The sequence below is a fragment of the Anopheles gambiae genome, chromosome 3, assembly GCF_943734735.2.
Source record: "Anopheles gambiae chromosome 3, idAnoGambNW_F1_1, whole genome shotgun sequence".
Classification (NCBI taxonomy): Eukaryota; Metazoa; Arthropoda; class Insecta; order Diptera; family Culicidae; genus Anopheles; species Anopheles gambiae.
Window position 1 is genome coordinate 19,466,259 of NC_064602.1, and position 23,283 is coordinate 19,489,541.

A 23,283-nucleotide genomic window follows, 5' to 3' on the forward strand; every position below is an offset into this window, starting at 1 on the left:
ACCATTCGACTCGAGCCACGCGCGTATCGGCCGGCCATCATCGCACAAACACGCTCTTATCGCCGCCTTAACGCTTCATTAGCATCCCGGCGCAGATGATGATCGGAGCCAATCTGCTGCCTTGCTGCTCGTGTTGCACTTTGGGTCATTTTGGCACAACAAAACATCATCCGAGCACAGTGAAATGCCGTTCATTCATTCATTGACTTGTGTGTTTTTGGTTTTACTTTCTTCCCTTCTAGAAGCAAATTTTTCGATTCTGCTACAATTTCTTCGATTCGTTGCTTTCTTACCACACAAAACTTGAGGGTGCACTTCAAAAAAGGAGCTCTTCGCCAATAAACTTTCAGTGAGTATTTGATTTGATTTTTAGATTTTTTTCAAAACTGTGATTCACTACACAAAACGATCGCGTAAATCGCACCGAGAGTAAACGCTTTCAACACACGCCGTTCCGTACAGTTCGAAGGGCAGCGAGGTGCTGTACCACCTTAAAACTCGAACACGCGCGCTACGCGGACAGACACACACCCGTCCTGGTTGAACGTTGTAATTTTTTTAACCATCACTTTCCGGCTGCCGGCCCGTCGAAGCGGCCAGCGCGCGCCAGAACGGAGATCGTTCGGCTTGCACTCGATTGCACGAAGTCGGACCGACAGAGCGAGAGAGTGAGAGAGCATCTCCCGAGAGCGGGAAAGAGAGCGGTTTATGGCGTTTGTAGGTATTTGCGTGCGCTGTCTCGCTCGCGCTCGGCGTTCGGAGTCACTCACGCTCTCTCGGTACTGTTTGTTGGGTGAGCGTGCCCCGCCGGGTGCGCATTGTGCTCTGAGTGACGGGGGCCCTGTGTTTTCGCCCCAAAACAGGCGAAACCACACAACGGCGTGAGTGCCGGGCGGGCGAAAATGTGCATCCCGCGGGAAAGAAGAGCAGCCAAGTGCGTGTGTTAAACAAATCTCGTTGGAAATATTGTTATTATTTTTCAATTATTTTTTTTCTTTGTATTTTTTTTAAATGTTTATGATTTATTAATTGGTTTGTCTAATGAAGAAAGGACAGTATTCATCTTTCTCTTATATGTATCCAAAAACCTCCAATGAGCTGAGATCAACATTGTAGAGCATCTTTAAGGTCAAAATTGATGAAACTATATTTTCTCACCAAGCTCATCAAAGTAAGAGGATAGTATAAAGAATATTCTTTAAATTGAAAATAGCTAAACAGGCCAAGAAAATATTTGAAAAAAAAAATTCTTTGAAGTTTTAAAGAGTGTTTCATGTTTGGATTTAGGAACGATTTATCTATAAAATCTCCAGCACAAGAATATAAAAAGACCCTTTGTTATACCAAAATTTGGCTTATTAGCTCAACTTGGAGGATAATAGCTTGAATAAAAAACGAATTTTAAAAATCTAACCTAAAACAAGCAAACAATTTTACACATAAAAAATCATATTTGGATGATATCCAAATGTTTACCACCTCTTTCTTCCGCTTTTCAATGCGTAATATAAAATGATCTAAATACTGCGCAAAAACACGATCCCATATAAACACTTGAGGCAATTACACAATTGCCCTCAAATTTTTCAAGGTTATCGGCCGGAAGTAACAATGGCCAGATAATAGAGAGAAAAAGTACAAAGCAAGAAAACAGACATACACAAACACACCCCTTTCTTTTTCACACAAAAACAACAGACCCGTGGCCGGCAGGATCGCGCGACTGTTACACAAAACTGTTGCTCTTTCCCGTTTTGCTGAATTTGGCCAACCATAAAGCAACACAGCCGCACATGTACACAAAACAATGCCCAACCGGTTGTATATCCCCATTGTCATCCAATTGTGGGGACGAACAATTCTTCCGAACCAAACACCCTTCCAGGAAGAAAAAGATGATGGTACCATTTTTGCCATCACCAAAGAAAAACCCGGAAGAAAAATTGCCCCGGCGGAACGCAGACGACGGGAGCATTTCGCCAAACCTGTCTGTGTCTGCAGGGAAAACTCTGCGCACACAAAAAAAACGCCCGGGAGAAACCGGAAAATAAACCATATTGCCTTCACGCTAAAATGATTAAAAAGGAATTAAACTTTGCCTCAAGTGGTTTCGCCCGAGGGGGCATTTAGGAGCGAAAAGGGTGGTGGAACGGGTAGCCGGAGCAGCGTCGAAGAAGGTTAATCGACACACACACGCACGGGTCGGGTCTCGCGCCGCAACAGGATGCGGAAGGAGAAACTGCGACAACAAAGGACATTAATAAAGCGCGCAAAGCCCTCCCGTTTTTCGTTGCCAATTCTTCCCTAGCGGCGCTGCTGACAAACCCCCATTTGGATATGGAGGGAACAACCCCGGGAACCCAAACAACACATTTATCCCGTCTGTCTGTCTGGTCTGGCCTGGCTGGAAAAGATATATATTTCGCCTCTCCATCCGTCCGCGGCAAAGGGTATGCGCAGAAGAAAGAATCCTGTTTTCCTCTCCAACACACACACATACATACACACACACACACTCTGGACCTCCCCGGGAGGTTTATTCCCCTTCTTCGCGTTGCTCATTGTTCCAGGGATTGAACGAGACCAGAATACAAGACAAGGGGCGGATCGTTGAAGGGAGCTTCTTTACGAGATCCGTTTTTGGGTAAGAGCAGAGTAATACACAACCAAAACCACACCAATTTCCTGCACTCAAACTTTGTCTCTGGCTGTAAGAAGGACTTCACAAGAATCTCTGAAGTCCTTTTCCAATGTCCAGCAACAAATCTTTGTACATTAAACGTAATTTCAGGAACAAATTCTAGTACTTGGAGGTAGTACTTTAGCTATTTGTTCAAAGAAATATAGTTTCCAGACTCATTCCGGGAATATCTTTGACACACGAAATACAACTTTTGGGACATCATATAACGACTGATAACTTACATTCTAGCGCTGGGATAATTAATCCATACAAACTGGGACAATCTCATTTTCGCTCCTTCAGAAAAAACGTCTTGTTTATATACCTCCAATAAGGATATGGGAGGGCAAAAAAAAGCAAACAAACACAAGCGAGAGAGACGGAAATGCCCTAATGCTCACACCCAAACGTCTCAAGGTCAGTGACGAAATTCGAACCATAACCACGCTCTCCCACAGGCGTCCCAAAGCATTTCCCAGCCAGCAGCCCCACGGCGAGCACACAGTCGAATTTGCGCGCCTCTCCCGTCTTATTGGTAAGGTCCTCTTCCTGTTTCAGACATTCTGCTAGGCTTCAAACACTCCCCAAAGGCTCTCTCTCCCTCTCTCACACTCACACAGATACCTTCATCAACGCGTCGCCTACAATTCTGCCAGAGGCTGCGATGTACATGTCCTTATGTACAGCGCGTGACTCCCTGTGAAAGAAGGAATCACACACGCTCTCGCTCTCTCTCGCTCTCTTCATTGTACATACGGCATGCGGGGGACGACGCGACACCTAGGGTAGGACGTGGGGAAAGGATACACGATCCTTCCAGAACTGCCCGTCACAACACAGCGCAGGAAGAAGAGTCGGGCAGGAAGATGCTTGGAAGGACCAGGCAGGATAAGAAGATGGCGATATTGCGCCGTAAATTCGAACACGCTCATGCTTTTACTACCAAACCCCAAGCTGCCGCAGCAGCAACCGTCGTCTCCTTTTTTCAAACACCCGGAGGGGGGGAGGGGGGAGGAAAGGATTCCCACACAAAAGATGGAAAACGGCGGGCTGAAGGGAATATTGCGTAAATTGTGCGTACGCGATCCTTTCCTCGTTGTTTTGCGCGCGTGTGTGTGTGTGTGTGACTGCACTTCCCGCCTTCCCTGTTTTTGTGGCGTAGAATTTTCCTGCACCATTTTGAATGAACAAAGCTGGAGACGGTCCGAAAGGGGCGATGATCAAAATGTCCCGGGAAAAAGGGATACAAATTATGGCAGTTATGGCAGGTAGTAGAAAAGGCTCTATTTTGCATAAAGTTTGCATTAATGTGTATGTAAATTGCACTTTTGCTTTGTTGTTTTTTATGAGAACAAAACTAAAATAAAATATATTACTATTTCCACCTTTTTTACAGTGCTTTTCTTATACTGCTCGACACCAAACCATCTGCTCGAATTATAGCAAGCTCACCTTCACAAAGGTTTATTTAGAGAAAAAAAATGCACAAAGTCTCTCAAACGCACTGCAATTTTTGAACACCACTTTGTTTTATACTAATTTTGCTCACAATAGTATCGAACACACTTTCCACACCGTTCAGCAGTTGATCAAAACCCCGCACACACTAAACAGCTCGACTGGATGCTGCTGCTGGCTCAGCATTATTGCTCGGGAGCGCGCGCGTCCTGGCCGCGTTTGGCTCCTGCAGCTGTGTCGGGCGGGCTGCATGTTGTGATTGCGTACGGGCGCACTTAAGTGTTTATGTGCCGTGTGAGTGTGTGTGTGTTTTTACTCATCTGTCTACTACTACTCTCGCTTTTCCCGCTCTCCTACTGCCCCCGCTGACCGCTCTATTCCTTTCCAGGTACTCCTGTGCTGTCTCGCTCTGCCTGCTACTTCTGCAGCTCTTGCGGGAAAACAGTGCAACAAAACCACCACACGATCCTTCCACTACTTGAGTTCGTTTTTCTTTTGTCTGTCTGTCGCGTGCGATAGCTCTCCGTCTACTATGCCCTAGTTTTCCCAGTGTGTGTGTGTGTGTGTCGGTGTGAGTAAGGGAGACGCAATTATGGGACGTACTGGATTGCACATTTAAACGCTGCAGCGTTCCGTCTCGATGTACACAAACACAGCAGAGGATTCGCTTCGATGGTCCTGCCTGCAAGTGTGCCTGGGGCAATCGCAACAGACGACTCCTTCCTTCCGCTACTACTCCCTCTAGTGTACTCCTGTCCCTCTATATTAACTCACCAATACAAGCGCAAGCAAATGGAAACCGTCTCCGTACATAAGCCGTTTTGATGCAACCGTGCTGCATCGTTGTGTGTGCAACTGCAACGAAATCCACCTTCTTCATTGCCACCACCCTGCTGCTGCTGCTGGGCGTGAAAAATGGCTACGACAACATTGAGGCTGGTCGGGGCTGGTCAGATTCCACAAATGATTTGCGTTTCGCTGTATTTGTGTATGTATATACGCGCGATGCATTTTCCTTCTAAATTCCTCTAGCCCCACTGGCATTGCAAAACCCATCCATCGCTTGGCTGGATGCTAGAGCGAATCCGTTCGAGTTTAGGGTGGGGTGGAGCACGGAGGAAAAGCAGCCTCCCGCTCGCCCACTACGAAACTACAACTTGGCTTATGTGTGCCGTCGTCCTCGGTTGATGCTACGTTCGCGATGGAAGATTTTCGTGAATCAACGCTACAACCGCTTGGCAGTACCGGACGCACATAAGTCAGCTTATGTGCTTACCTTGCGTTTTGGTATGTTTTTATGCTTTCTTTTTTTTTTGTATGTTGTGGGTGTGCATCACAAAGGAAAAAGAAGCCAAATGAAACTGCACATAAAATGGTGCTTCTTCTCCCAAGTGGAGTTTTATGCAGCATTCTGCAGCCTTTCCGTGAAAGTAGGGGGAGAATGGAAGCGGCAGCCACAGGGGGGGGTTGTGCCAGTTTTCATAATTTTACGCGTACGCAATGCATGCGAATTAAAACTACTCGTACACTAAGCGTACGGACGGAGCGTTATGTACTCAACATTATGTTGCGTCAGTTGCAGTTTTGCACGTCATTGTAAATACTTTTTCGATTTGAAATATTATTTGAAAACGTTATAATAATATTATAGTACAATTATAGTACACAGCATGCTGCTTTAACTGTAGCTAGAACTCTAACAATCCGATTGCCATTTTCGAGCTCGAAAATTGAGCTTTTGAGCTATTTCCCTTCAAGTGGAGCCTTAAACTGCAGCATTTGAAGGAATTTTTTGCACAAGCCATTTAAAACGAACTCTGATTTGGCTTTTTTGTTGCTTTCTTCTTATTTTGACAGGAAAAAAACGTTACTTTAAACGAAAGTCCAATTTACGCACTAACAAAGTATTAACGCTTTAAACACGATTAATCACTCTCAAATCTACAATTAATGGTTTTTTGAGCACCATTTGAGCAGGTCACGGATAAAGGAGTCACTTGGGATAACAATATTGGAACTTGCTATAAAACTGCTCGAATTGTACTTAAGAAAATAGTCGACTATTGCTAGTAAAGAACTCGAATTTTGCTCGGATATTAGTCCAAAAATACTTATTTCTGAGTTAGTTTGAATTCGATTCCAAAATGTAACTCATAATTTTTTAAAATATGCCATAAATATGCAAAATGCAAAAAAACTAACAATCTATCAACAATCAGCATTAAAAAGAACAGCAAAAAACTATTCCAAATCAAACACTATAGCTATATTTCATTTTGTCTGCCCAACTGGATAGCAAAACTTCATTAATTTCAAACAATTTATTTCCACTACCGGCGCGTCGCGCAGGTGAATGATAATGATGGAGACGCCACACTCACTTACACACACACGCACAAAGCATAAGTGTCCTCCTAAATGTATGCATAGCGCACACAATGCGCTGTAGCATAAAATGGTACACACAGGCCCCACCCGAAATGATCAGAGCTTCTGCTCACCACCGGTGGCACCGTCAGATTCGTGTCCTGTGCCCTTCTTCTCCTGCTGCTCCGGGGGAGGCCCACGAATTATGGGCGGAAAATGAACGAGCGCATGCGTCACATTTCAACGCGTGCGGCGGTGATGCTGGGCTGGGTTGGTAGGTTGTATGCGTTTTTGCTTTTGCTTATCAGAGAGAGAGAATGGAAGAGAGAGTGTGTGCGATAAAATGTCCCTTCGAAATTGCACGGAGTATTGTTTGGAATACTTTTCGATTTCGATGCACCATTGAGTGGCCTTACGGTTACGCTAACGTACAAAAAGTTTAATACACCTGACCTGGGTTTACAGCAACACACTCAGGAGGTGTGCTTTTCACGCTCAATATGTTGCCATAAAAAAATATAAACCATTTGGCACAACAATCTTAATTGGTCGGCAAATAAAGGCCCGCAATCACATTCGCAGAAACGTCCCGCTGCAAAACAAATGCCCAATCGAATCCGCGCGCCCGTTATCGACCGTTAGGGATCTTTCCCGGGAACGGCACTATCGCTCGCCAAGCGGACGTACTTGGGCACTGTTTGCACTACGTAATTAATAGTGCGACAAACAACAGTGCAGATTCGCAGAAATGAGTTGAAAAACAACCGACGACCATATTACCACTTCCACGAACGCACAAAACCCTCCCGGAAGCACATTGGTGGACGGTGCTGTGGAAGCTGTGACGTCCCTTTTGAATGGCAAAACTACCCATCGGTTCCCAGTAGTTTTTGCGCATATGACGTACGCATCTCACCCGACCACACCGACGCGTCATACACAACTCCTCCCGCGTGATAGGGGATGGCATACATAACGATATCACACACCAATAGCACCACCACCTACCCCTCTCCACGGACGCACTCGAAACCGGACGCAGCACATTCGAGGGATGGGGCCCTCTCAACGCCCCTCCAATCGAAGCATTTGGGAAGCTCTCTCATGACCTGGATTTTAAAACGCAATCATCAAAACCTGCTGCACATCCTTCCTGGTCGACCAGGCTGCTTTTCTTGCTCCAAATAGAGGGTTTAGGGAAAACTGCCTCTACGGTGACTCCATAGGGTACAACACATAAGCGTACACACACTGCCTGGTGTCTCACTGTCACACACCTGTCACCACTAATGTATTCGGTACGATCAATCTCTTTCCCAACACACCTCTTGCAGTTGGCGCTCAAACATCCTCTGAGAAGAGCAAACAACGCCAATGGCTCAATGGCTTAATAACTGACCATACCATACCGGCATCGGTCCGGCGCGTACTACACAACACAGCCATTATGCTTGGTGTTATGCGCGGACAGGGAGAGGAGGAAGCATTAAAAAAAACCTGGGAAAACCCCTCCTGCTGCTATTTACCCAAAAAAAGGGAGAGGGAGGCAGGTTGAGCGACGATCACACACACACGACGTTGTCGTTTGCTCAAGTCGGCCACCCTCCCCCCTATGCGAGCGAGTACGGTGACATAATTTGGGACGAATCGATATTTATCGGTTTTGGGTGAAGCGGGGCGGTTGGAGATCTCGCTCTACACGGCTTGATGAATGAAACATGGACCGAGGTGAGATGGTTTTGTGTGGAGGACACACACACACACACACAATCGGTATTCGGTTCTATTTTTAGCTCCAAGGAGTGTGAGATAACGTTTTAGTGTTTTGCCACCAACAGCACATACCGCTGTCGATTTCAATTTGGAATTCCAGGGAACTATGCTGCAGTTCGGGTTTCGAAGATTTGGAGTATGGTGGTAGTACGGGTCTATTAAGCCTATTATGCAATAAAGCAGCCGATAAGGCAATGGTTTGGTAAGTATGTGCTACTTATAGCAGTGTTGAAAATATCGATACTATAGTGCTGTGAGCTTTTCGTTAAACTTTGATGAACTCAAAAACGTCTTATTATCATGTTGATTGTTATGACATGTTATAGCAACAGCAACAACAACAACTGCTTGAAATGTTTTTTTTTCTACGTACTATAACATTGAGTACTTCCATGTTTGAAGCTGAAAAACTGAAATTTTCAGACATCTTCTATCAAAACATTCCAATCAGGGTTGTATTATGAGTCTTCGATTAACAAAAATGTTTCACCTTAGTCCATTCTGACAGATTTGTTTGACTATTGTTCAATTTTATAGATTGGTTATAAACATTCATACATGCCATAATTGATTTTTCGTATTTAATTTCTTTGGTAGGCTTTCATTATGTATTTTCATATTTATATGATAGTTTGATAATGACGTTTTTCAAATCTACATACCTGTCCAAAATGGTTTGTTCCCATTTTGATATTTTATTTTGCTTTACATTATTATTACTTTTTTTTTACTAATCATAAAATAATTTTATTATGGCACCTTTGAGATTGAAAACTGGTAAAACTGGGATAGCTCATCGTTTAGTTTCTGCCAGTGAAAAAATTTTGAAAATAATACCTGGCTAAATAGTTCAGGTTCAGATTTTTTTATGGCTTGCTGATATAATTTCAACGACCAAATGTCACACTCCTTTAAAAACTAGCTCGAAACCCAAAATTCCCCAATGTTTAAAAACGTCCTTTCTTATTATTTACTTAACCCTGTGAGCTAATGTCTTCAAATATAAAACGACGTCAATCGTCAAACTCATTAAACAATTATGTTAACAAATCATGCCAAAGCCAAAGCGAATTCAATTGATTATGCATTTGATAAGACTTAGGTTCATCATTTTATGTTTTGAAGTAGCTTATGGAACGTGATTTCTTTTTCTAAACATTATTTTAACCGATTCATAACCATCTTTCATAAAATTTTAGGCCTGACTTACAGAACAAAATTTCGAGCAGGTGCTCGAATTTTCCGTTTCCTTTTTCCTTTCCATCAAAATCGCCGTAGGGCGAAAAGAAAAAAATTATTAAGCATACTTTCACCTATTTAGCTACATACACTTGAACTCAACCAGCAGTACCACCTGACCGTTCTTGATAAATCAATAACAAGAACGCCATTCTTCAACAACGGAAATCATTAATCTTGCTAGATAAGTAAGGGAGCTTTCGTCACAGCTTGGTACTGCTCCTGCTGCTGGTTCTCCTGCTGCTGGTTCTCCTGCTGCTGTTTTCTCTACCCAACCTATCTATACCGTATGCTTTACCCTACATTCCTCCCCCCAAAAGATAGAACACTACCGCTCAGTACAGTATTCCAACTATGCCACCCTCCTATGCCCTAAATTTATTCCCACAGCTGTATACACTACTCCCCATGCTCCGGAAAGCTACTCTTGTGCGCACACCTGTGTACTGACCTTTCGAAATGAAATATTTAATCTACCATTTTTAAAACCACACAGGATCGAATCTAATTCCCCTCGCGCGCTTCGTCTGAAAATAAACAAACTTCGGTGTTTTTGTGTGCTGGAGACTGGAGGAATCCCAAAACAAAACCACAAACGCAAACGAACGCATATACGCGCGCAATCAACACAACACAATCACAGAAGAGCACAAGGTTAGGAAAGTAGAAAACGGCAAAACAGAACAAAAAACGATACAAAACAAGGGAAAAAACGGAACAAGGTTAAGGAGAATCGAGTTGAGAAAAGAGTGTAAGCAAGCGTGGGGACGACGACGACCAAATCCACCGACCGTAATACGAATCCGCCAAAACGAATGCTTTCCAGCCATGCGGGGTTGGGGTTGACGAACGAACCAACTCAACACCAACAAGTGGGGTGAACGACGAAGAGAGGGGAAGAGGGGGGAGGGAGGAGGAGGGTTACCAATGTTTCTAATGCGCAATTTGTTGAACCCCTTCACCTCACCGCACGATCCGCGCGAACCGGCCACGTGAACGAGCGCGAGCGCACCCGGTCAAAGTCGAATCTCCCGAACAGATCGCGACAAGAACGCAACGCGAGAAGGTTGCTGGCTGGTTCTGCGGCGCGCTTCAAAAGCAGTACAGTTTAAACATTGCGATCGAACGAGTAAAACATAAAAATGGTATTCCAACCAATACGCACACACGTCAATGTGGAAAGGTTGACGCAAAGCGAAGTGCCGCCGCCCGCGCGTCGGGCGGATTATGATTTCTGTTGTTGAGCAAACATGATAAACAAAAACACATCAAATTGAGCCACCCAACGACATTCCCCGCACTCTGAAACCATTGCAGAGGGTGGTGGAGTGTGTAGGCAAATGGCACAGCAAAGGGCGGCGAGTTTGGGGCGTTGTTGTTTTTGCGATTTTGGATTTCAAATAAAACAAAAACGGACGCTGTAAAACGAGCTGCCCGAAGCTGGAACTTTCGGTGATTCCACGGACATCAATAGACACACACACACACACACACACACACACCGGTGTGCTTGGGACGCAAACAGACACCTACCAAAACGCTCGCACAACATTACGCAACGCACGCGGCAGGGCGAGAGATTTCATTCATAACTTGGGCGGGTTTCGAAACCGAGGCCGCGGCGTCCACCACCCAGCCCCCCCAGTAGTGCCCGGCCGGAAGTTGTCGATCGATTCTCGCTGCCACCGAGTGTGTGAGAGAGGGAGAGAGTGAGAGCGATGTACGTGGGCAATGTAAGGGTTGGGAATCGTGAGAGCCTTGCCAAGCGTGTGTAAATAAGAGATATTTGAGCCTACCAAACTGAGCTAAAAACTGATCTGCAGAGCCGTCGCCCAGTGCTTAATGGCGTAGTTGACGGGTTCGTGCCATTACATGCCATTAAAGGGTGGACATAACCATCATCGGGGTGAGATGGAGGATTGATCATTGCGGAGGGTTGTAGAGAAAGAGAGAGAGAAGCTAATAGAGAACAGCCACAGACAGCGAACCTTCTCTCGCGCCGAAGATGAACTCTCTCTCTCTCTTGCTGCATGGGTCTCTCAAAACGCGCTTCATTCGGGGGCGACTGTACATCCTCCCGTCCTCCCCCACCCCATCAACCCTTGCAACGTGAAACATCAACAACTCAATGATTATTGCTACACATTTACCGTACATGTGTGGTTGTTTGTGTGTGTGTGTGTGTGTGTGTGTGTCCTGGAATGACGCACCGTTCAAATGTGTAACCAAGTTCTGTGCGCGTCATTGTAATCAAATGGGCAAAGTGTGAAGAGAGAGAGAGAGAGGGCACGAGACGAAGCGGGCGGAAGGATGCATGTTGTTTGTTTTGATTGTAGGCTTTGATGGTGGGAGAGGTTGGGGGTTTATTTTTCAACCCCCTTCTCCGTAGTCCGCATTTTAGAAACGAGCGTCGCGTGCATTTTCGCGCGCGCTCGTGCTCGGTGCAGCAGGATGCACTTGCATCATCATTTCAGTTCGCTCGCTTTCTCACTCTCTCTCTCTCTCTCTCACTCTGCTTTTCTACACAAACGCCACAACAAGCCTACCGGTCTGCTGTCCAGCCGCGTGTGCCGCTTCTCCCTTTGGCGGCCGCCAGTTGACCCGACCGGATGTTGTTTGTTTATCGAGCGCCAAGTGTTGAAGCCGTGCTCGTGCAACGCGCTGCGACAATATACTGGCCACTACTGGTGTGTGTGCCGCGGGATAATGCACTTGTACCTACTATTTGTATTTACCGATTGCAGCCTGTGGGTAGAGTCGATGGTAGGAAATCTGGGGGGGGGGGGGGAGGGGAAAGCCCCGGTGGTTTCCTTTCTTTTAAACAAATGTGTGTAATTTTTGCATTATTTCTAGCCAGCGAAGTGGGTAGTAGATGGGAATACATCATGCATTCCAAATGGGCAAACGGGTGCCAGAAAGGAAGGCAATTGAGGTTTTGAAAAATAGAGCTGACACATATCTGGGTCAAGAGCATTGGCTGAGTGGGCTTCTTCCACTTGTGACAGCAGCAATAAGTGCAAGATGATTCCCCCCTTCCATAAGGGGAGCAAATTACCGTTTTGAAGGAGTAAAATGTGTCAAAACAGAATAATTAAAATGCACAAACTGCATACTAAAATCAGTAACAAACGATTAGTATTGAATGTCGTTATTTTTAAAAAAGTTTAAACTGTACTTGTCTAATGTTTTTGTGTAGTAATGTATACTAACAATCAAACATAAATTATAAAACAAACATAAAAACAATAAATTGTAAGAATACAGTAAAGTGAGTAACTCAAACGAAAAAATCATAAATAATATTGAAGAGAAAAAAAACAATAATAAAAATATTATTAGACCCTTCATATGCTCAAAATTGCCATCCGAATGAGTAACACACACTTTTTTCGTGTACAGAAAATCATAATATACAAGAAATCAGAAAATCATTTACAATTGATTAAGCAATCGATTTAAATAAATTATGAAAATAAAATATTAAATATTATAACAAGAGAAACAAATGACTGCATGAGTGCTCGATAAATAATCAAAAGAGTAACAAAAAAAAAACCTATAGAACCATAACAATTTAATTGTTAGTTAAGGTAAACGTGGTGCTAGTACCAATAGTGGTGGTATTGCCCTAAAATGCGTCTCATACGATAAATTAACAGTAGTTAAGTTATCTACGATAGTGTGAAATGTTCTCTAGCCTTTTACAAAGGATTTAAAAATGAAATGGGGCCATTCTGTTTCTTAGTGACCGAAAATCCACTATTTTGTGAAAGGTATCAACATGTTTCCAAAATCCTTAGGATTTCATAACGATACTCATATTTTTGTTAACGTTCTAAATGACCACATAACAACGCAATTATTCGTTTTTTTTAACATAATTGTTATCAAATGATATTGTTTTATTCAAATTCATTGGCTTTTGACCATATATACGTATTTTTCAGTGTTTTTTTACGATAGTGCCATTATAGGTACACCAAACAGGCATGTTCCTATAGTGGTCCTAGATCTAAAATCAATAAAAATAGGTAATTTTAGATTTTTATTGACGACATTTTTGAAATGTCGTACTGTTTTCATTAAAATAAGCAACAAAAATGAGTTTTCTGTAAGTAATTTACCGAACAAAGGCCAAAATTCGCTTATTTGGCTGAGTGAATAATCGACTTCAAATCAAGCAAAATCTTCTGGGTATGGGTTGACGACAGGTGATATTCAGTACCTTAGTCAATATTTTCGTCAACCGAATTCATACATTTTTTACGATCAAATTACGAAAGAAATCATTATTATCGCAGTAATCCTTGCGATTCACACGAAAACAGCTTCAAAACTAAGTTATATTGATATTATACACTGTTTTGGAGGCATCTTTGTTTACTACCACTATAGGAACACAATACGACGACTATAGGAACCATACCACCATTATAGGTACAACGAAGCAGTCACAAAAATATGAATTTTTTCGTAAATTTGATGTGTTTCATGGCAAAAATGGTTGTGATTGCGAAGATGAAACATATCCCAACTGTTATGTGTTAAAATATTCAGAAATTGTCCTTCCTGACACTTTAAATCCATTAAAATACATCTGTACCACCACAAATTGCACCACCATTGGTACATTTACCCTAAAAGTATTATTTTGCATTTTTTTAGTTTATTCCTGCTCATATTAATAACATTTCTAATATGAGCATAATTTTCCTTTTTAATTAAAAAAATGAGAATGAAAAAAAGTATTTTATTGGTTATGACAGCACAATATTTACCACGAAAAAAATCCAGTCAAACAAATGATAACCAAAGTAAAAGCAACAGCACCCAAACGGTAAGGATTGTGTAGCTCTTCTCCGATCGATCGGAGGTTTTCTATTTTTAAACAACACACTTCTCCAACTATAACTATGTCGCCGAACAAGAACAAAAAGATAACACTTGTGCAAAAATAAACCCACACACAGTATCACCATCAAACAGTTCCCCAAAGAAACACAAAGGATATTAGTTGCGAATGTAATGCTTTCCTCGGGCAAGCTGTGTGTGTGTGATTGTGTTGCCCACGCGTCCATATTACATCGAGTTCATTAAACTTTTCTGTAGATGCTTTGGAGACATAAGGTTGGCAAACACAAAAAGAAAACGGTGAACCTTTCAGTGCGGTGGGGCATTACAGCAAACACCAGGCGACTCCATTCCGTTTCGTCTGACCTTTTTTATGACATTAAAGGATGTACCTATGTTATTATTACTATTTTTTTCTTTCTTTTCATCCGATAATATCATGTGCTTTATGCTTTTTTACAAACTAATCTATTACATAAGCATTACATATCTTACCTTTTAGTTACCAGATGATAAAAGTCTTCAAAGGACGAAGTTCTCGCCGAGCAAGTTTTGCTTGTATTGGTTTATTGTGCGCTTACTGTATGCAGCAAAATAGTATTTTATGTCACAAAACGTACACAATTTATTATCACTTTTGCAACCTCTTTAATAACTTTCACGCCACCTTGCGAGTTAACGCATCCTTCACACCCTGCACACAAAAACGCCACACACACACGGACAAACAAACTTTACACACACAATCGAAAGCAATTCTGGGGCGAATTCCTTTAAAGCTTTAGCCCACACAAAAACCATTCACCACAAACACCTCGCCACGAGCGGGCTGGCTGCTAGCTTGAACACAACTTTTTTTTCCTCTACACCACAAATTTAACTACTTTTCTTACTCACACCATCAACACATGCAGCTGAACACACACTTCGAACACTTTTATTTTTTTATGCTAATTTTCTTCTTTCACTACTTTTAGGACAATAAATTTCACTAATTTACACTTAAAAACATTAAACAATCGTTTTCACTGCCACGGGCCGTGAATGACACACACACGATGAAGATTGACACGAGGGTGGCTTAACGGTGTTTGATTTGTTGTGTTTTTTGCATTATTTGCTTTTGTTTTAGTTTTGTATTTTTTTGTTTTTGCTCTCAAGCACACAATTGTAGTTTTTATTTAGTTTTGATTACGTTTCAACAGTTTTGGTAGCACTTGAATTGTTTATAATAGCAAAATCTGCAAGAATACAAGAAAATGATTCGTTATTGATACAAAAAGTGTGTATAAATGAAAAATACAAAATACAGTATAGAAAGAATTAAAAAACACATAAAAAAGAATAAATAAACTGGAAACATTAGATAGAATTAGAAAATATAGGTAATAAAAAACAAAATAATAAAAAAAAAAACTTCGAATATAAGAAAGAACAACGCAAAGAAAAACAAAAAAGTAAAAAATAAAAAGCCACAATATACATGAAAACGGAATAAAACAACCCAAAGAACCAAACAAACTTTAAAACAAACAAAAACACATATATACTCCAGCTGCCAGAAAACTGCAAAAAATGCAACTGTAAAGCACCTTTGGAAGGAGTTTCAAGATTATTTATTAATGATTCATTATGGATACAAAAAGAAGTGTTAAAAAAGACATTATACAAAGAAAACATAAAAAATGAAAAGTGAAGAGAAAGTCAAGAGAAAAAAAGATAAATAAACCGTAAACATAAAATGCAATAAGAAAATAAATGTAATAAAGATCAAAAAGAAACATCAAACATACAATAGAACAAAACAGCAACCACTAAATGAAAGAAAGAATGGAAAAAGCCACACTATACATCAAACCGAAACAAAACAACCCGAAGAACCAAACAAACCGTAAAACATCAATGCACACACTCCAGCTGCCACACAGCTGCAGTATGCAACTGTAAAGCACCCCCCTCGAGGGAGGTTCAAGTGCAACACAACGAGAAAGAATGAAACGACACACTACACACAATTTTACACTACAAACGTCACAAACCGAATGCAACAAAGCGAGAGTGGGGGGAAAAACACAGCAAAAAAAAAACACCCGGTGGTGGTACAGTTTTTGCCACAACCTACGACAACGCGTACCGACGTTGAGGTGCGCGCATCGTGAACGAGAAATGCAGTTCGTTCGTTTCTGTCTCTCTCTCTGTCTCGCTCGCTGTCGCGACTCAGCGCACCACCAAAACTACCACCCCCTCTCGGCAAAACATTTCCCACCCTTAAACATGCATTTTGAATATTCTGTCTCTCTCTTACTATCCTCTCCTTTCCTGCTACCCCACACGCTGTGGGCAAACCAATCGTTAAATGTTTTTGCGTTTTACTCATTTCACTCGTCACCATCACCCCCCCAGGGGAGATGGCCTTCTCCCGCTAACCTTCCCGGGGTTCCGCTACCCCTCCTCCCCCTGCCGCATCTGTCTGCAGACGGAGACGTCGATGACTTCCCGCCAATGCAGTGAATCCCCTTTGGCGGATTGTGTTGTTTTTGCGCTTCGTTTATGTGTAGACTCCCTCCATTTGTTTTTTGTTTTTTTTTTGCTTTTTTATATCCTGACCGTATGTTTCGTGTGTGTGTGTGGTCTTGAACGAAGAAGAGGGAGCAGACATGCTAAATGTACCTACCCCTACCTGCCATTAAGATCGATATTCAATGTTTAAACATACTGTGGTAGAGGTTAATGTACAGTCATTTCAATAAAAGTACCATCAACTCGAGTACCTTTTTTATGTTTTGTTATTTTTAAATAGCTGTATTAATTTTTTATGGATTTGATCGCAATTAACGCTAATCAAAGTATAAACAATATATTTTTTGCAACAATACAATTCTTCAGAAGATATACAAAATTCTTAAAACAAGGCAAAGAGACAAGGGAATGTTCTTGATTCATTTCGTAGCTTGTAGCGCTACCCTTCATTAATTAGACGGCTAATGTGCCATCCCCTGTGCCAGAGCACTGGCACGAAACAAAGAGCCGAGCCAAATCAAACACAACCTCCTCAAACCAGAACCAACCACGGCGACCCCACAAGAACGCCAAATGGTTCCCATTACCGGCCGGAGACAGAGGCCAGACACACACAGGAGGAGGAAGCAGCAAACCGCAAAAAAGCAAGCGAAAGAAACCCAGCCAGCTTAGCTTGCCCTCCTCGTTACCATTGTCTTACCAGCTGCGGCTGCATTTCGCATCAGCGCAAATTCACCCCCAAAAGATGCACACACACACACACGCCTCATCTTCACCTTCTGGGGCGGCGGTTCTCGTACGCTTCGCTGCCGAGCGTGGCAGGTGCCGACGAAGTGGGATCTCTTTTTACGAGGTCGAGCACACACGCACGGCGGCTCTTGTCGTTGGAATCGACAACCTTCTTAACCAGCGTTAAGTTGGAAGCAATTGGTCCTGTCACACACAGAAAACACACACACACACACCCAGACAGACAATATTTATGAGTCTTTGATCGCGCAAAAGAAAACAGATGATCCCCCCGATCGGTGAAGGAGAAGCAGAGACAGGACTTGCGCTGGGACAAACGCAAGTGGAAACGCAACAAAGAAAGGTTTTTGGGAACAGCTGCCGCCCGGTGTGAAGGAACTCGAACGGTGTTTGCAAACATTTGGCTTGTGTGTCCCGAAGCGAGGGAGCAAAATGTTGACTGTATCCTGAAACTTACGTTCAATCAAGTGGAGGGAGGTAGGTTGAGAACAAACATTAAACATAACACGAAAGATTTTGACTAAGAGATGAGCGTAAATTATCTTCCTTTCCTATGAGTTCAAGAGTTTGTTATTCGGAGAGACAAAAAAATCAATGTGAGAGTGCATTCAAGTACAAATACAAAAGAAAAAACGAAATATTCATCATCCGATTTTCTACGTTAACACAGTCCCCTAGGCAACAGGGGATTTTATTTTTATTCAGGAGTAACGGTCCAAAAAGGCCGTATTGCTTAAGAGTAGAAAGGCAATAGGGGATATAAATGAAACAAAAACAACAGTCATTAGGGCCGAATTAGTCGGTTAGTTTCAGTTCAATGTACTATCATTTCAATTCATCTAAAAAAACTCAACCATGCAAAACTTCTCCTTTAAGCAATAAAATAAATCCATTTGAAATCCGTAAAACATTGAAAATAAATTAACACATCCAGAATTTTGAAATTAAATAAAAAAATGGTAAAAAATCCAGAAAATGGTAAAAAATAATGGCTCGCAACTGCTCTTTTCGGGTGCAATACACTTAGAATTGTATCATAGTATGTTTTTTTCGAGCAGTTGCTATAAAATCCTATTTTCTCCTTTTTTATAGAAGATTGAGATTCGAACGAATCAATAGTTTTTTTTTTTATAGAACAGTATGAAGAGTTTCAGTATGAAAGTATGGAGCAACAAAAACAAAAATAATCATCTAACATCGATCAACAAATTTAATTACCATAACTTTACTGCTTTAAAGCAAGACAATTATGGGATACTAACAAAAACAAACATGTTGGGACTTGTCCAACATCAAGAGTAATAAAAATATAATAGAAAATGCAACAAAAAATCGATTAAAAAGTATTTTTTACACATTTGTGTCAGAAAGATGCAATTCATAACAAGCCACATTTAAAAAGAAACATACAATATTTAATACATGACGTAGAATCTATTAGAATATTGTGCAACAAAAAAACTAATATTCAGTCTAACATGTAGTAGTTTATTAAATGTCAGAGAGCAAATGACGAAGTTAAATCTTGTATCATATAGTGATCGGAAATATGTTGTTTTGGTCAAAGTGGTTTCTGACTAGTTCCGATTTTTTGTGGAATCGATTCTAGATAGTAAGTCCGGAATCAGAATTCCACTGGTTTTTTTTCCAAATGTACTGGATGATTTGATCCCTATTTAATAAGCCGCAATGGATACAAATGTACTTCAAAACGGTCCATTATTATGGCGACTCCGGAGCCTATTCCGATTCCGAAGTCGATTCCGCTTCCGGAGCCGAATTCGATTCCGGGGACGATTCCAATTCCAATTCTGGATTCGGAATCGGAATTGATTCCGAAGATTCCAAGTAGTTCCGATTCCGAGCTCCCAGCACTAGTGCCATAATTTCGATTTCATGTGACGTTTTGTGATAAATAATACTTATTGGTTGATTTATAGTAAGCATAACCTTTCCAAAATTGTCCATAACGAGTATCAAATAGTATTTAAGACAGCATTCATACCACCATATCTTTATAAGTTAAAAAAAGACATAATTTAGTTGCATCATTTGCCATAAAGTCCTATACTTCTTGCTCAAGTGCACCTTATTTTGCTATAAACCCACTTTATAAATGCTTGTAAAAGCGGGCGCTTCACAGCTCTCTCCGCTGAATGCAGCACTATTTTAGTGACATTTAACACCGTTCTATTTCTAAACCCATATCACCATTCCCAGACTGCTGCAACGCAATGCACCGCGCCGCGTCCGTACACAGCCTTCAGACGCTCGACGTTCGCCGTAGCGCGAGCGAAAAACAGCAAACCAAAACAAACTACCGCGAGAACGCAGCAATGGGAAGGGTGCGCGAGCGTAGGTAAAGGTACATTAGTAAACAACTTCCCGTCCCGTCGGGCCAACCTCCCTCCCACCATCCCGTCCCGACATTCCCGCACTCCTCCAGCAGCAGCAGCAGTAAAACAGCGAACCGGATGAAAGACCAAACCCAACGAAGAAAATGTTGAGTCTAACGCTAGGGCTGATTACACTCGCTCTAGCCTCACTGCGCTGTACTCTCCCCCCCTACCGGACTCCCGGTACCATTTAGACGTCGCAGAAAAGTCGTTACTGTGTTTTTTTTTTTTTTTTTGCTTGTTATTTCTACCCACCCTACCCCATCGTGTTCTTCAAATAAATGCACCACAAAATGAAGCAAAATGCACACGGTCGCGCACGCACGGGGCAGGGGGTGAGCCAAGAGAGAGAGAGTGCATCATATTGATGGAATAAATATGCAACAAACTTCAAGGCAATCGTTGCCGCCGCCCAGCTCCTGGGAAGAGGGAAGCGCGGGCGCACAGCGGAGGCGCACACACTAGTTCCTGCCCGAGGGAGCAGAACGAAGAACAGGGCGAGGACGAGAGAGGCAGGCACAAAATGAGCCGCCGAAAGAGGGGTGAAGGAAAGTGCACACTGCTGGGCGCACACGATGTGCACACAGCCGTCGCAAAAACAAAACAAAATCCCTCCCTCCACCTCCAGCACCATCGCAGCGGTCACCACCGTCGGGCAGGTCGAGGTAATACCCCCCCTCGCTCGCGGGCAGGAAGGAGGGCATCGGATGGCGCTACACACACGGCGGCGGCGGCGGCTGGTACAGAACCGAGAGTAAACAACGTCGTAAAAATACACTTCTACTACGAACGCAAGCGCGTTGCAATGCACATCGCGTTTGCACAATATTGCACACCGTTCGTGCTCTCTTTCTCTTGCTGTCACTCTCTCGCTCTCTCTCTCTCTCTCTTTTTGGTTTGCCTTCTAAAGTGCAGAAGTGCATCCGACATGCTGAGCGACGAAGGAGAGAGAGAGAGCATCCACGCCATGAAGACACAGAAAGGCCGTAGTAATAATGCGTAGTAACGGGTTCAAGGAAAGGAAAGAAGACTCAAAGAAGCGAAAAAGAAATGTAAATGTGTTGCATTAACAGACCCACACACACACACAGCTGCAATGCCGCAGGCCCAGGGATTTCATTCTCAAAGTGCACGCGAAAGCGCGCAAGTGTTGGTAGAAGTACATGTGCAGTGCATCCCTCTTTCACGAAGGCACTCTCTTGCAGTGAACTACTACTACTACTACTACTACAACTACTACTCAGACGATGATTACGTTTGCAGTATCAGGGAGCCCCCTAAAACACACTCACACAACTGTCTCAACCCAAGTTGTACATTTAATTGATGCCAGCGAGAAAAGGGGTGGAAAAATGGCATTACAGGTGCACAGTGAGGGGTCAATGCGGGAACGAGGGGTAAGGTAAAATTAAAAACAACGTCCAACTTGGCTGCACGTCGTTACCGCTCTTCCCTCTTCCTCTGCTGCCACATCGCGATCCAGACGGAACCTGCATCGGACGTGCATGTGTGTGTGTTTGTATTCGTTGGCCCACAAAGGCAAAGGGGGTACGATAAAGAAAAGAGAGAATAAAATCGCTCGAAGGGTAGTCAGTGTGCGCCTCAGACGTTGTTACTGCGCTAGGATGCGGATCTAATGATGCACTCAAGGGATTTTAATTAATTGAACCGCCGCCACAATTACGGTTACGGTTCCGGAGGTTTCGCCAACCGCAAGCAAAGCGTATCGCGCGTACCTCCGTCTAGCTGGCAGAGGTAGAATTGGGTTTCGTCTGGGGGTTTTGAACGTCTATTTTCAAAAATAGATGGCAACAGACACTTTTAAACAATAGTTTTAACTTTACAATTAAGCTTTATTATTAGTTTGCTGATAACCACAGCATCTCTTTCTCGTTTTGTGTCCGATTTTATCGACAAGCAATCAAAAGCTGATAGTTACAGTACTGTTGTATTGAACAAAATGAAACAAATGTAATATAAAAAAAATGTATATATAATTAATGGGAAAAGAAAAAGAACCAAATAATACGTTTCAATTTCTGCTGAAAGCTTCCACACACAACGTCAACGCCAACGTTGCTTTTTGCACATTTCTGAATCATTTATCTTTTCTGGAAGGTTTTAGTGCCATTTTTTAATTTAATGGGTTAAGTATTGCTTTCATTATTTCGTACGTTATTTTTTTACGTAAGGTATTGAACGAAGGAAAAAGTTGTGAAAATAACAAAAATACTAATAAAAATGATAAAAAATAATTATAATAATACTAAATAGAAACAATTATAATAGCAATAGTAATTAAAATATTAATAATAATATTAATAATAAAAGAAGAATAAGAAAAAATAAAAGGAGTAGAAGAGGAAAGAAAAGGAAAGGAAAAGAAAAAAAGACATACAAGAAAAATACGAAGAAAAATAATAATAATGATAATAATAATAAAAATAATAATAATGATAAAAATAAGAAGAAGAAGTATAAAAAGAAGAAAAATAAGAAGAAGCGAAAGACAGAAGAAGAAGAAGAAAAATAAGAAGAAGAAGAAGAAGAAGAAGAAGAAGAAGAAGAAGAAGAATATTTCAAAACATTTAAAACGTACACAGCATATGACCACATTCCAATAAAGCTAAAACTTACAACAAACTCATAAAAAATCACTCATCTACGTGATACACAAACATTCATAATCAACAACCAACCAGTCTCAATGGTAAATATCACCCCATTTAAACGGGTTCGACTGCATTTCATTGGGTTCAATACATTCACCCGCTTGCACCGCTCACTGTTCCTCGCCTATCAAATGATCTATACGCACGGTGGATGAAAAGGTACCCTTTTTTTTACACTACACCCCAAACGCATAACAATTCCAACTGTACTGGTTGTAACTATCTGCAGTCACTATGTGTATGTGTGTTTTTTCTTTTTCGCTTCATTTTATCCCTCTGCAAACCGGCCAGCATGCAAGTGCAATCGGAAGGTGGCGAGGACGCAAGGAGAGGAACAACCAACGTGTTGATGATAAGCAACCGTTTTAAAACGTGTTTAAAATTCGAAGCAGAACCCCCGGCCCTCACCACCCTCTGTGCCCCCCCCCCCCCCCATTCAGTAGAAAAGCCATAACAACGCAACAAAAAAACAGAATGCACCCAAAGTAAAGAACGATGCAAAACGTGCTAAGTATTACACCATCTTGCCACGATCGAAAGCAACGCACACACACACACCGAGTGCGAGCGACCA

At 42.2% G+C, this 23,283-nt stretch overlaps 1 protein-coding gene across 12 annotated transcripts in view; it reads right to left on the minus strand.

Moving 5' to 3' along the window:
* LOC5668075 (insulin receptor substrate 1) overlaps positions 1 to 23,283 on the minus strand; it is a 216,589-nt gene that overhangs the window by 187,545 nt on the left and 5,761 nt on the right. For 9 of the 12 annotated variants that reach the window (XM_061659766.1, XM_061659765.1, XM_061659760.1 and 6 more), the window contains exon 2: positions 14,867 to 15,612. The gene's annotated coding sequence lies outside the window, so the exon portion shown is untranslated. Of the gene's footprint in view, positions 1 to 293; positions 621 to 14,866; positions 15,613 to 23,283 lie in introns of those variants that run through there. The other 3 variants (XM_061659767.1, XM_061659758.1, XM_061659759.1) reach the window with 3 other exon arrangements.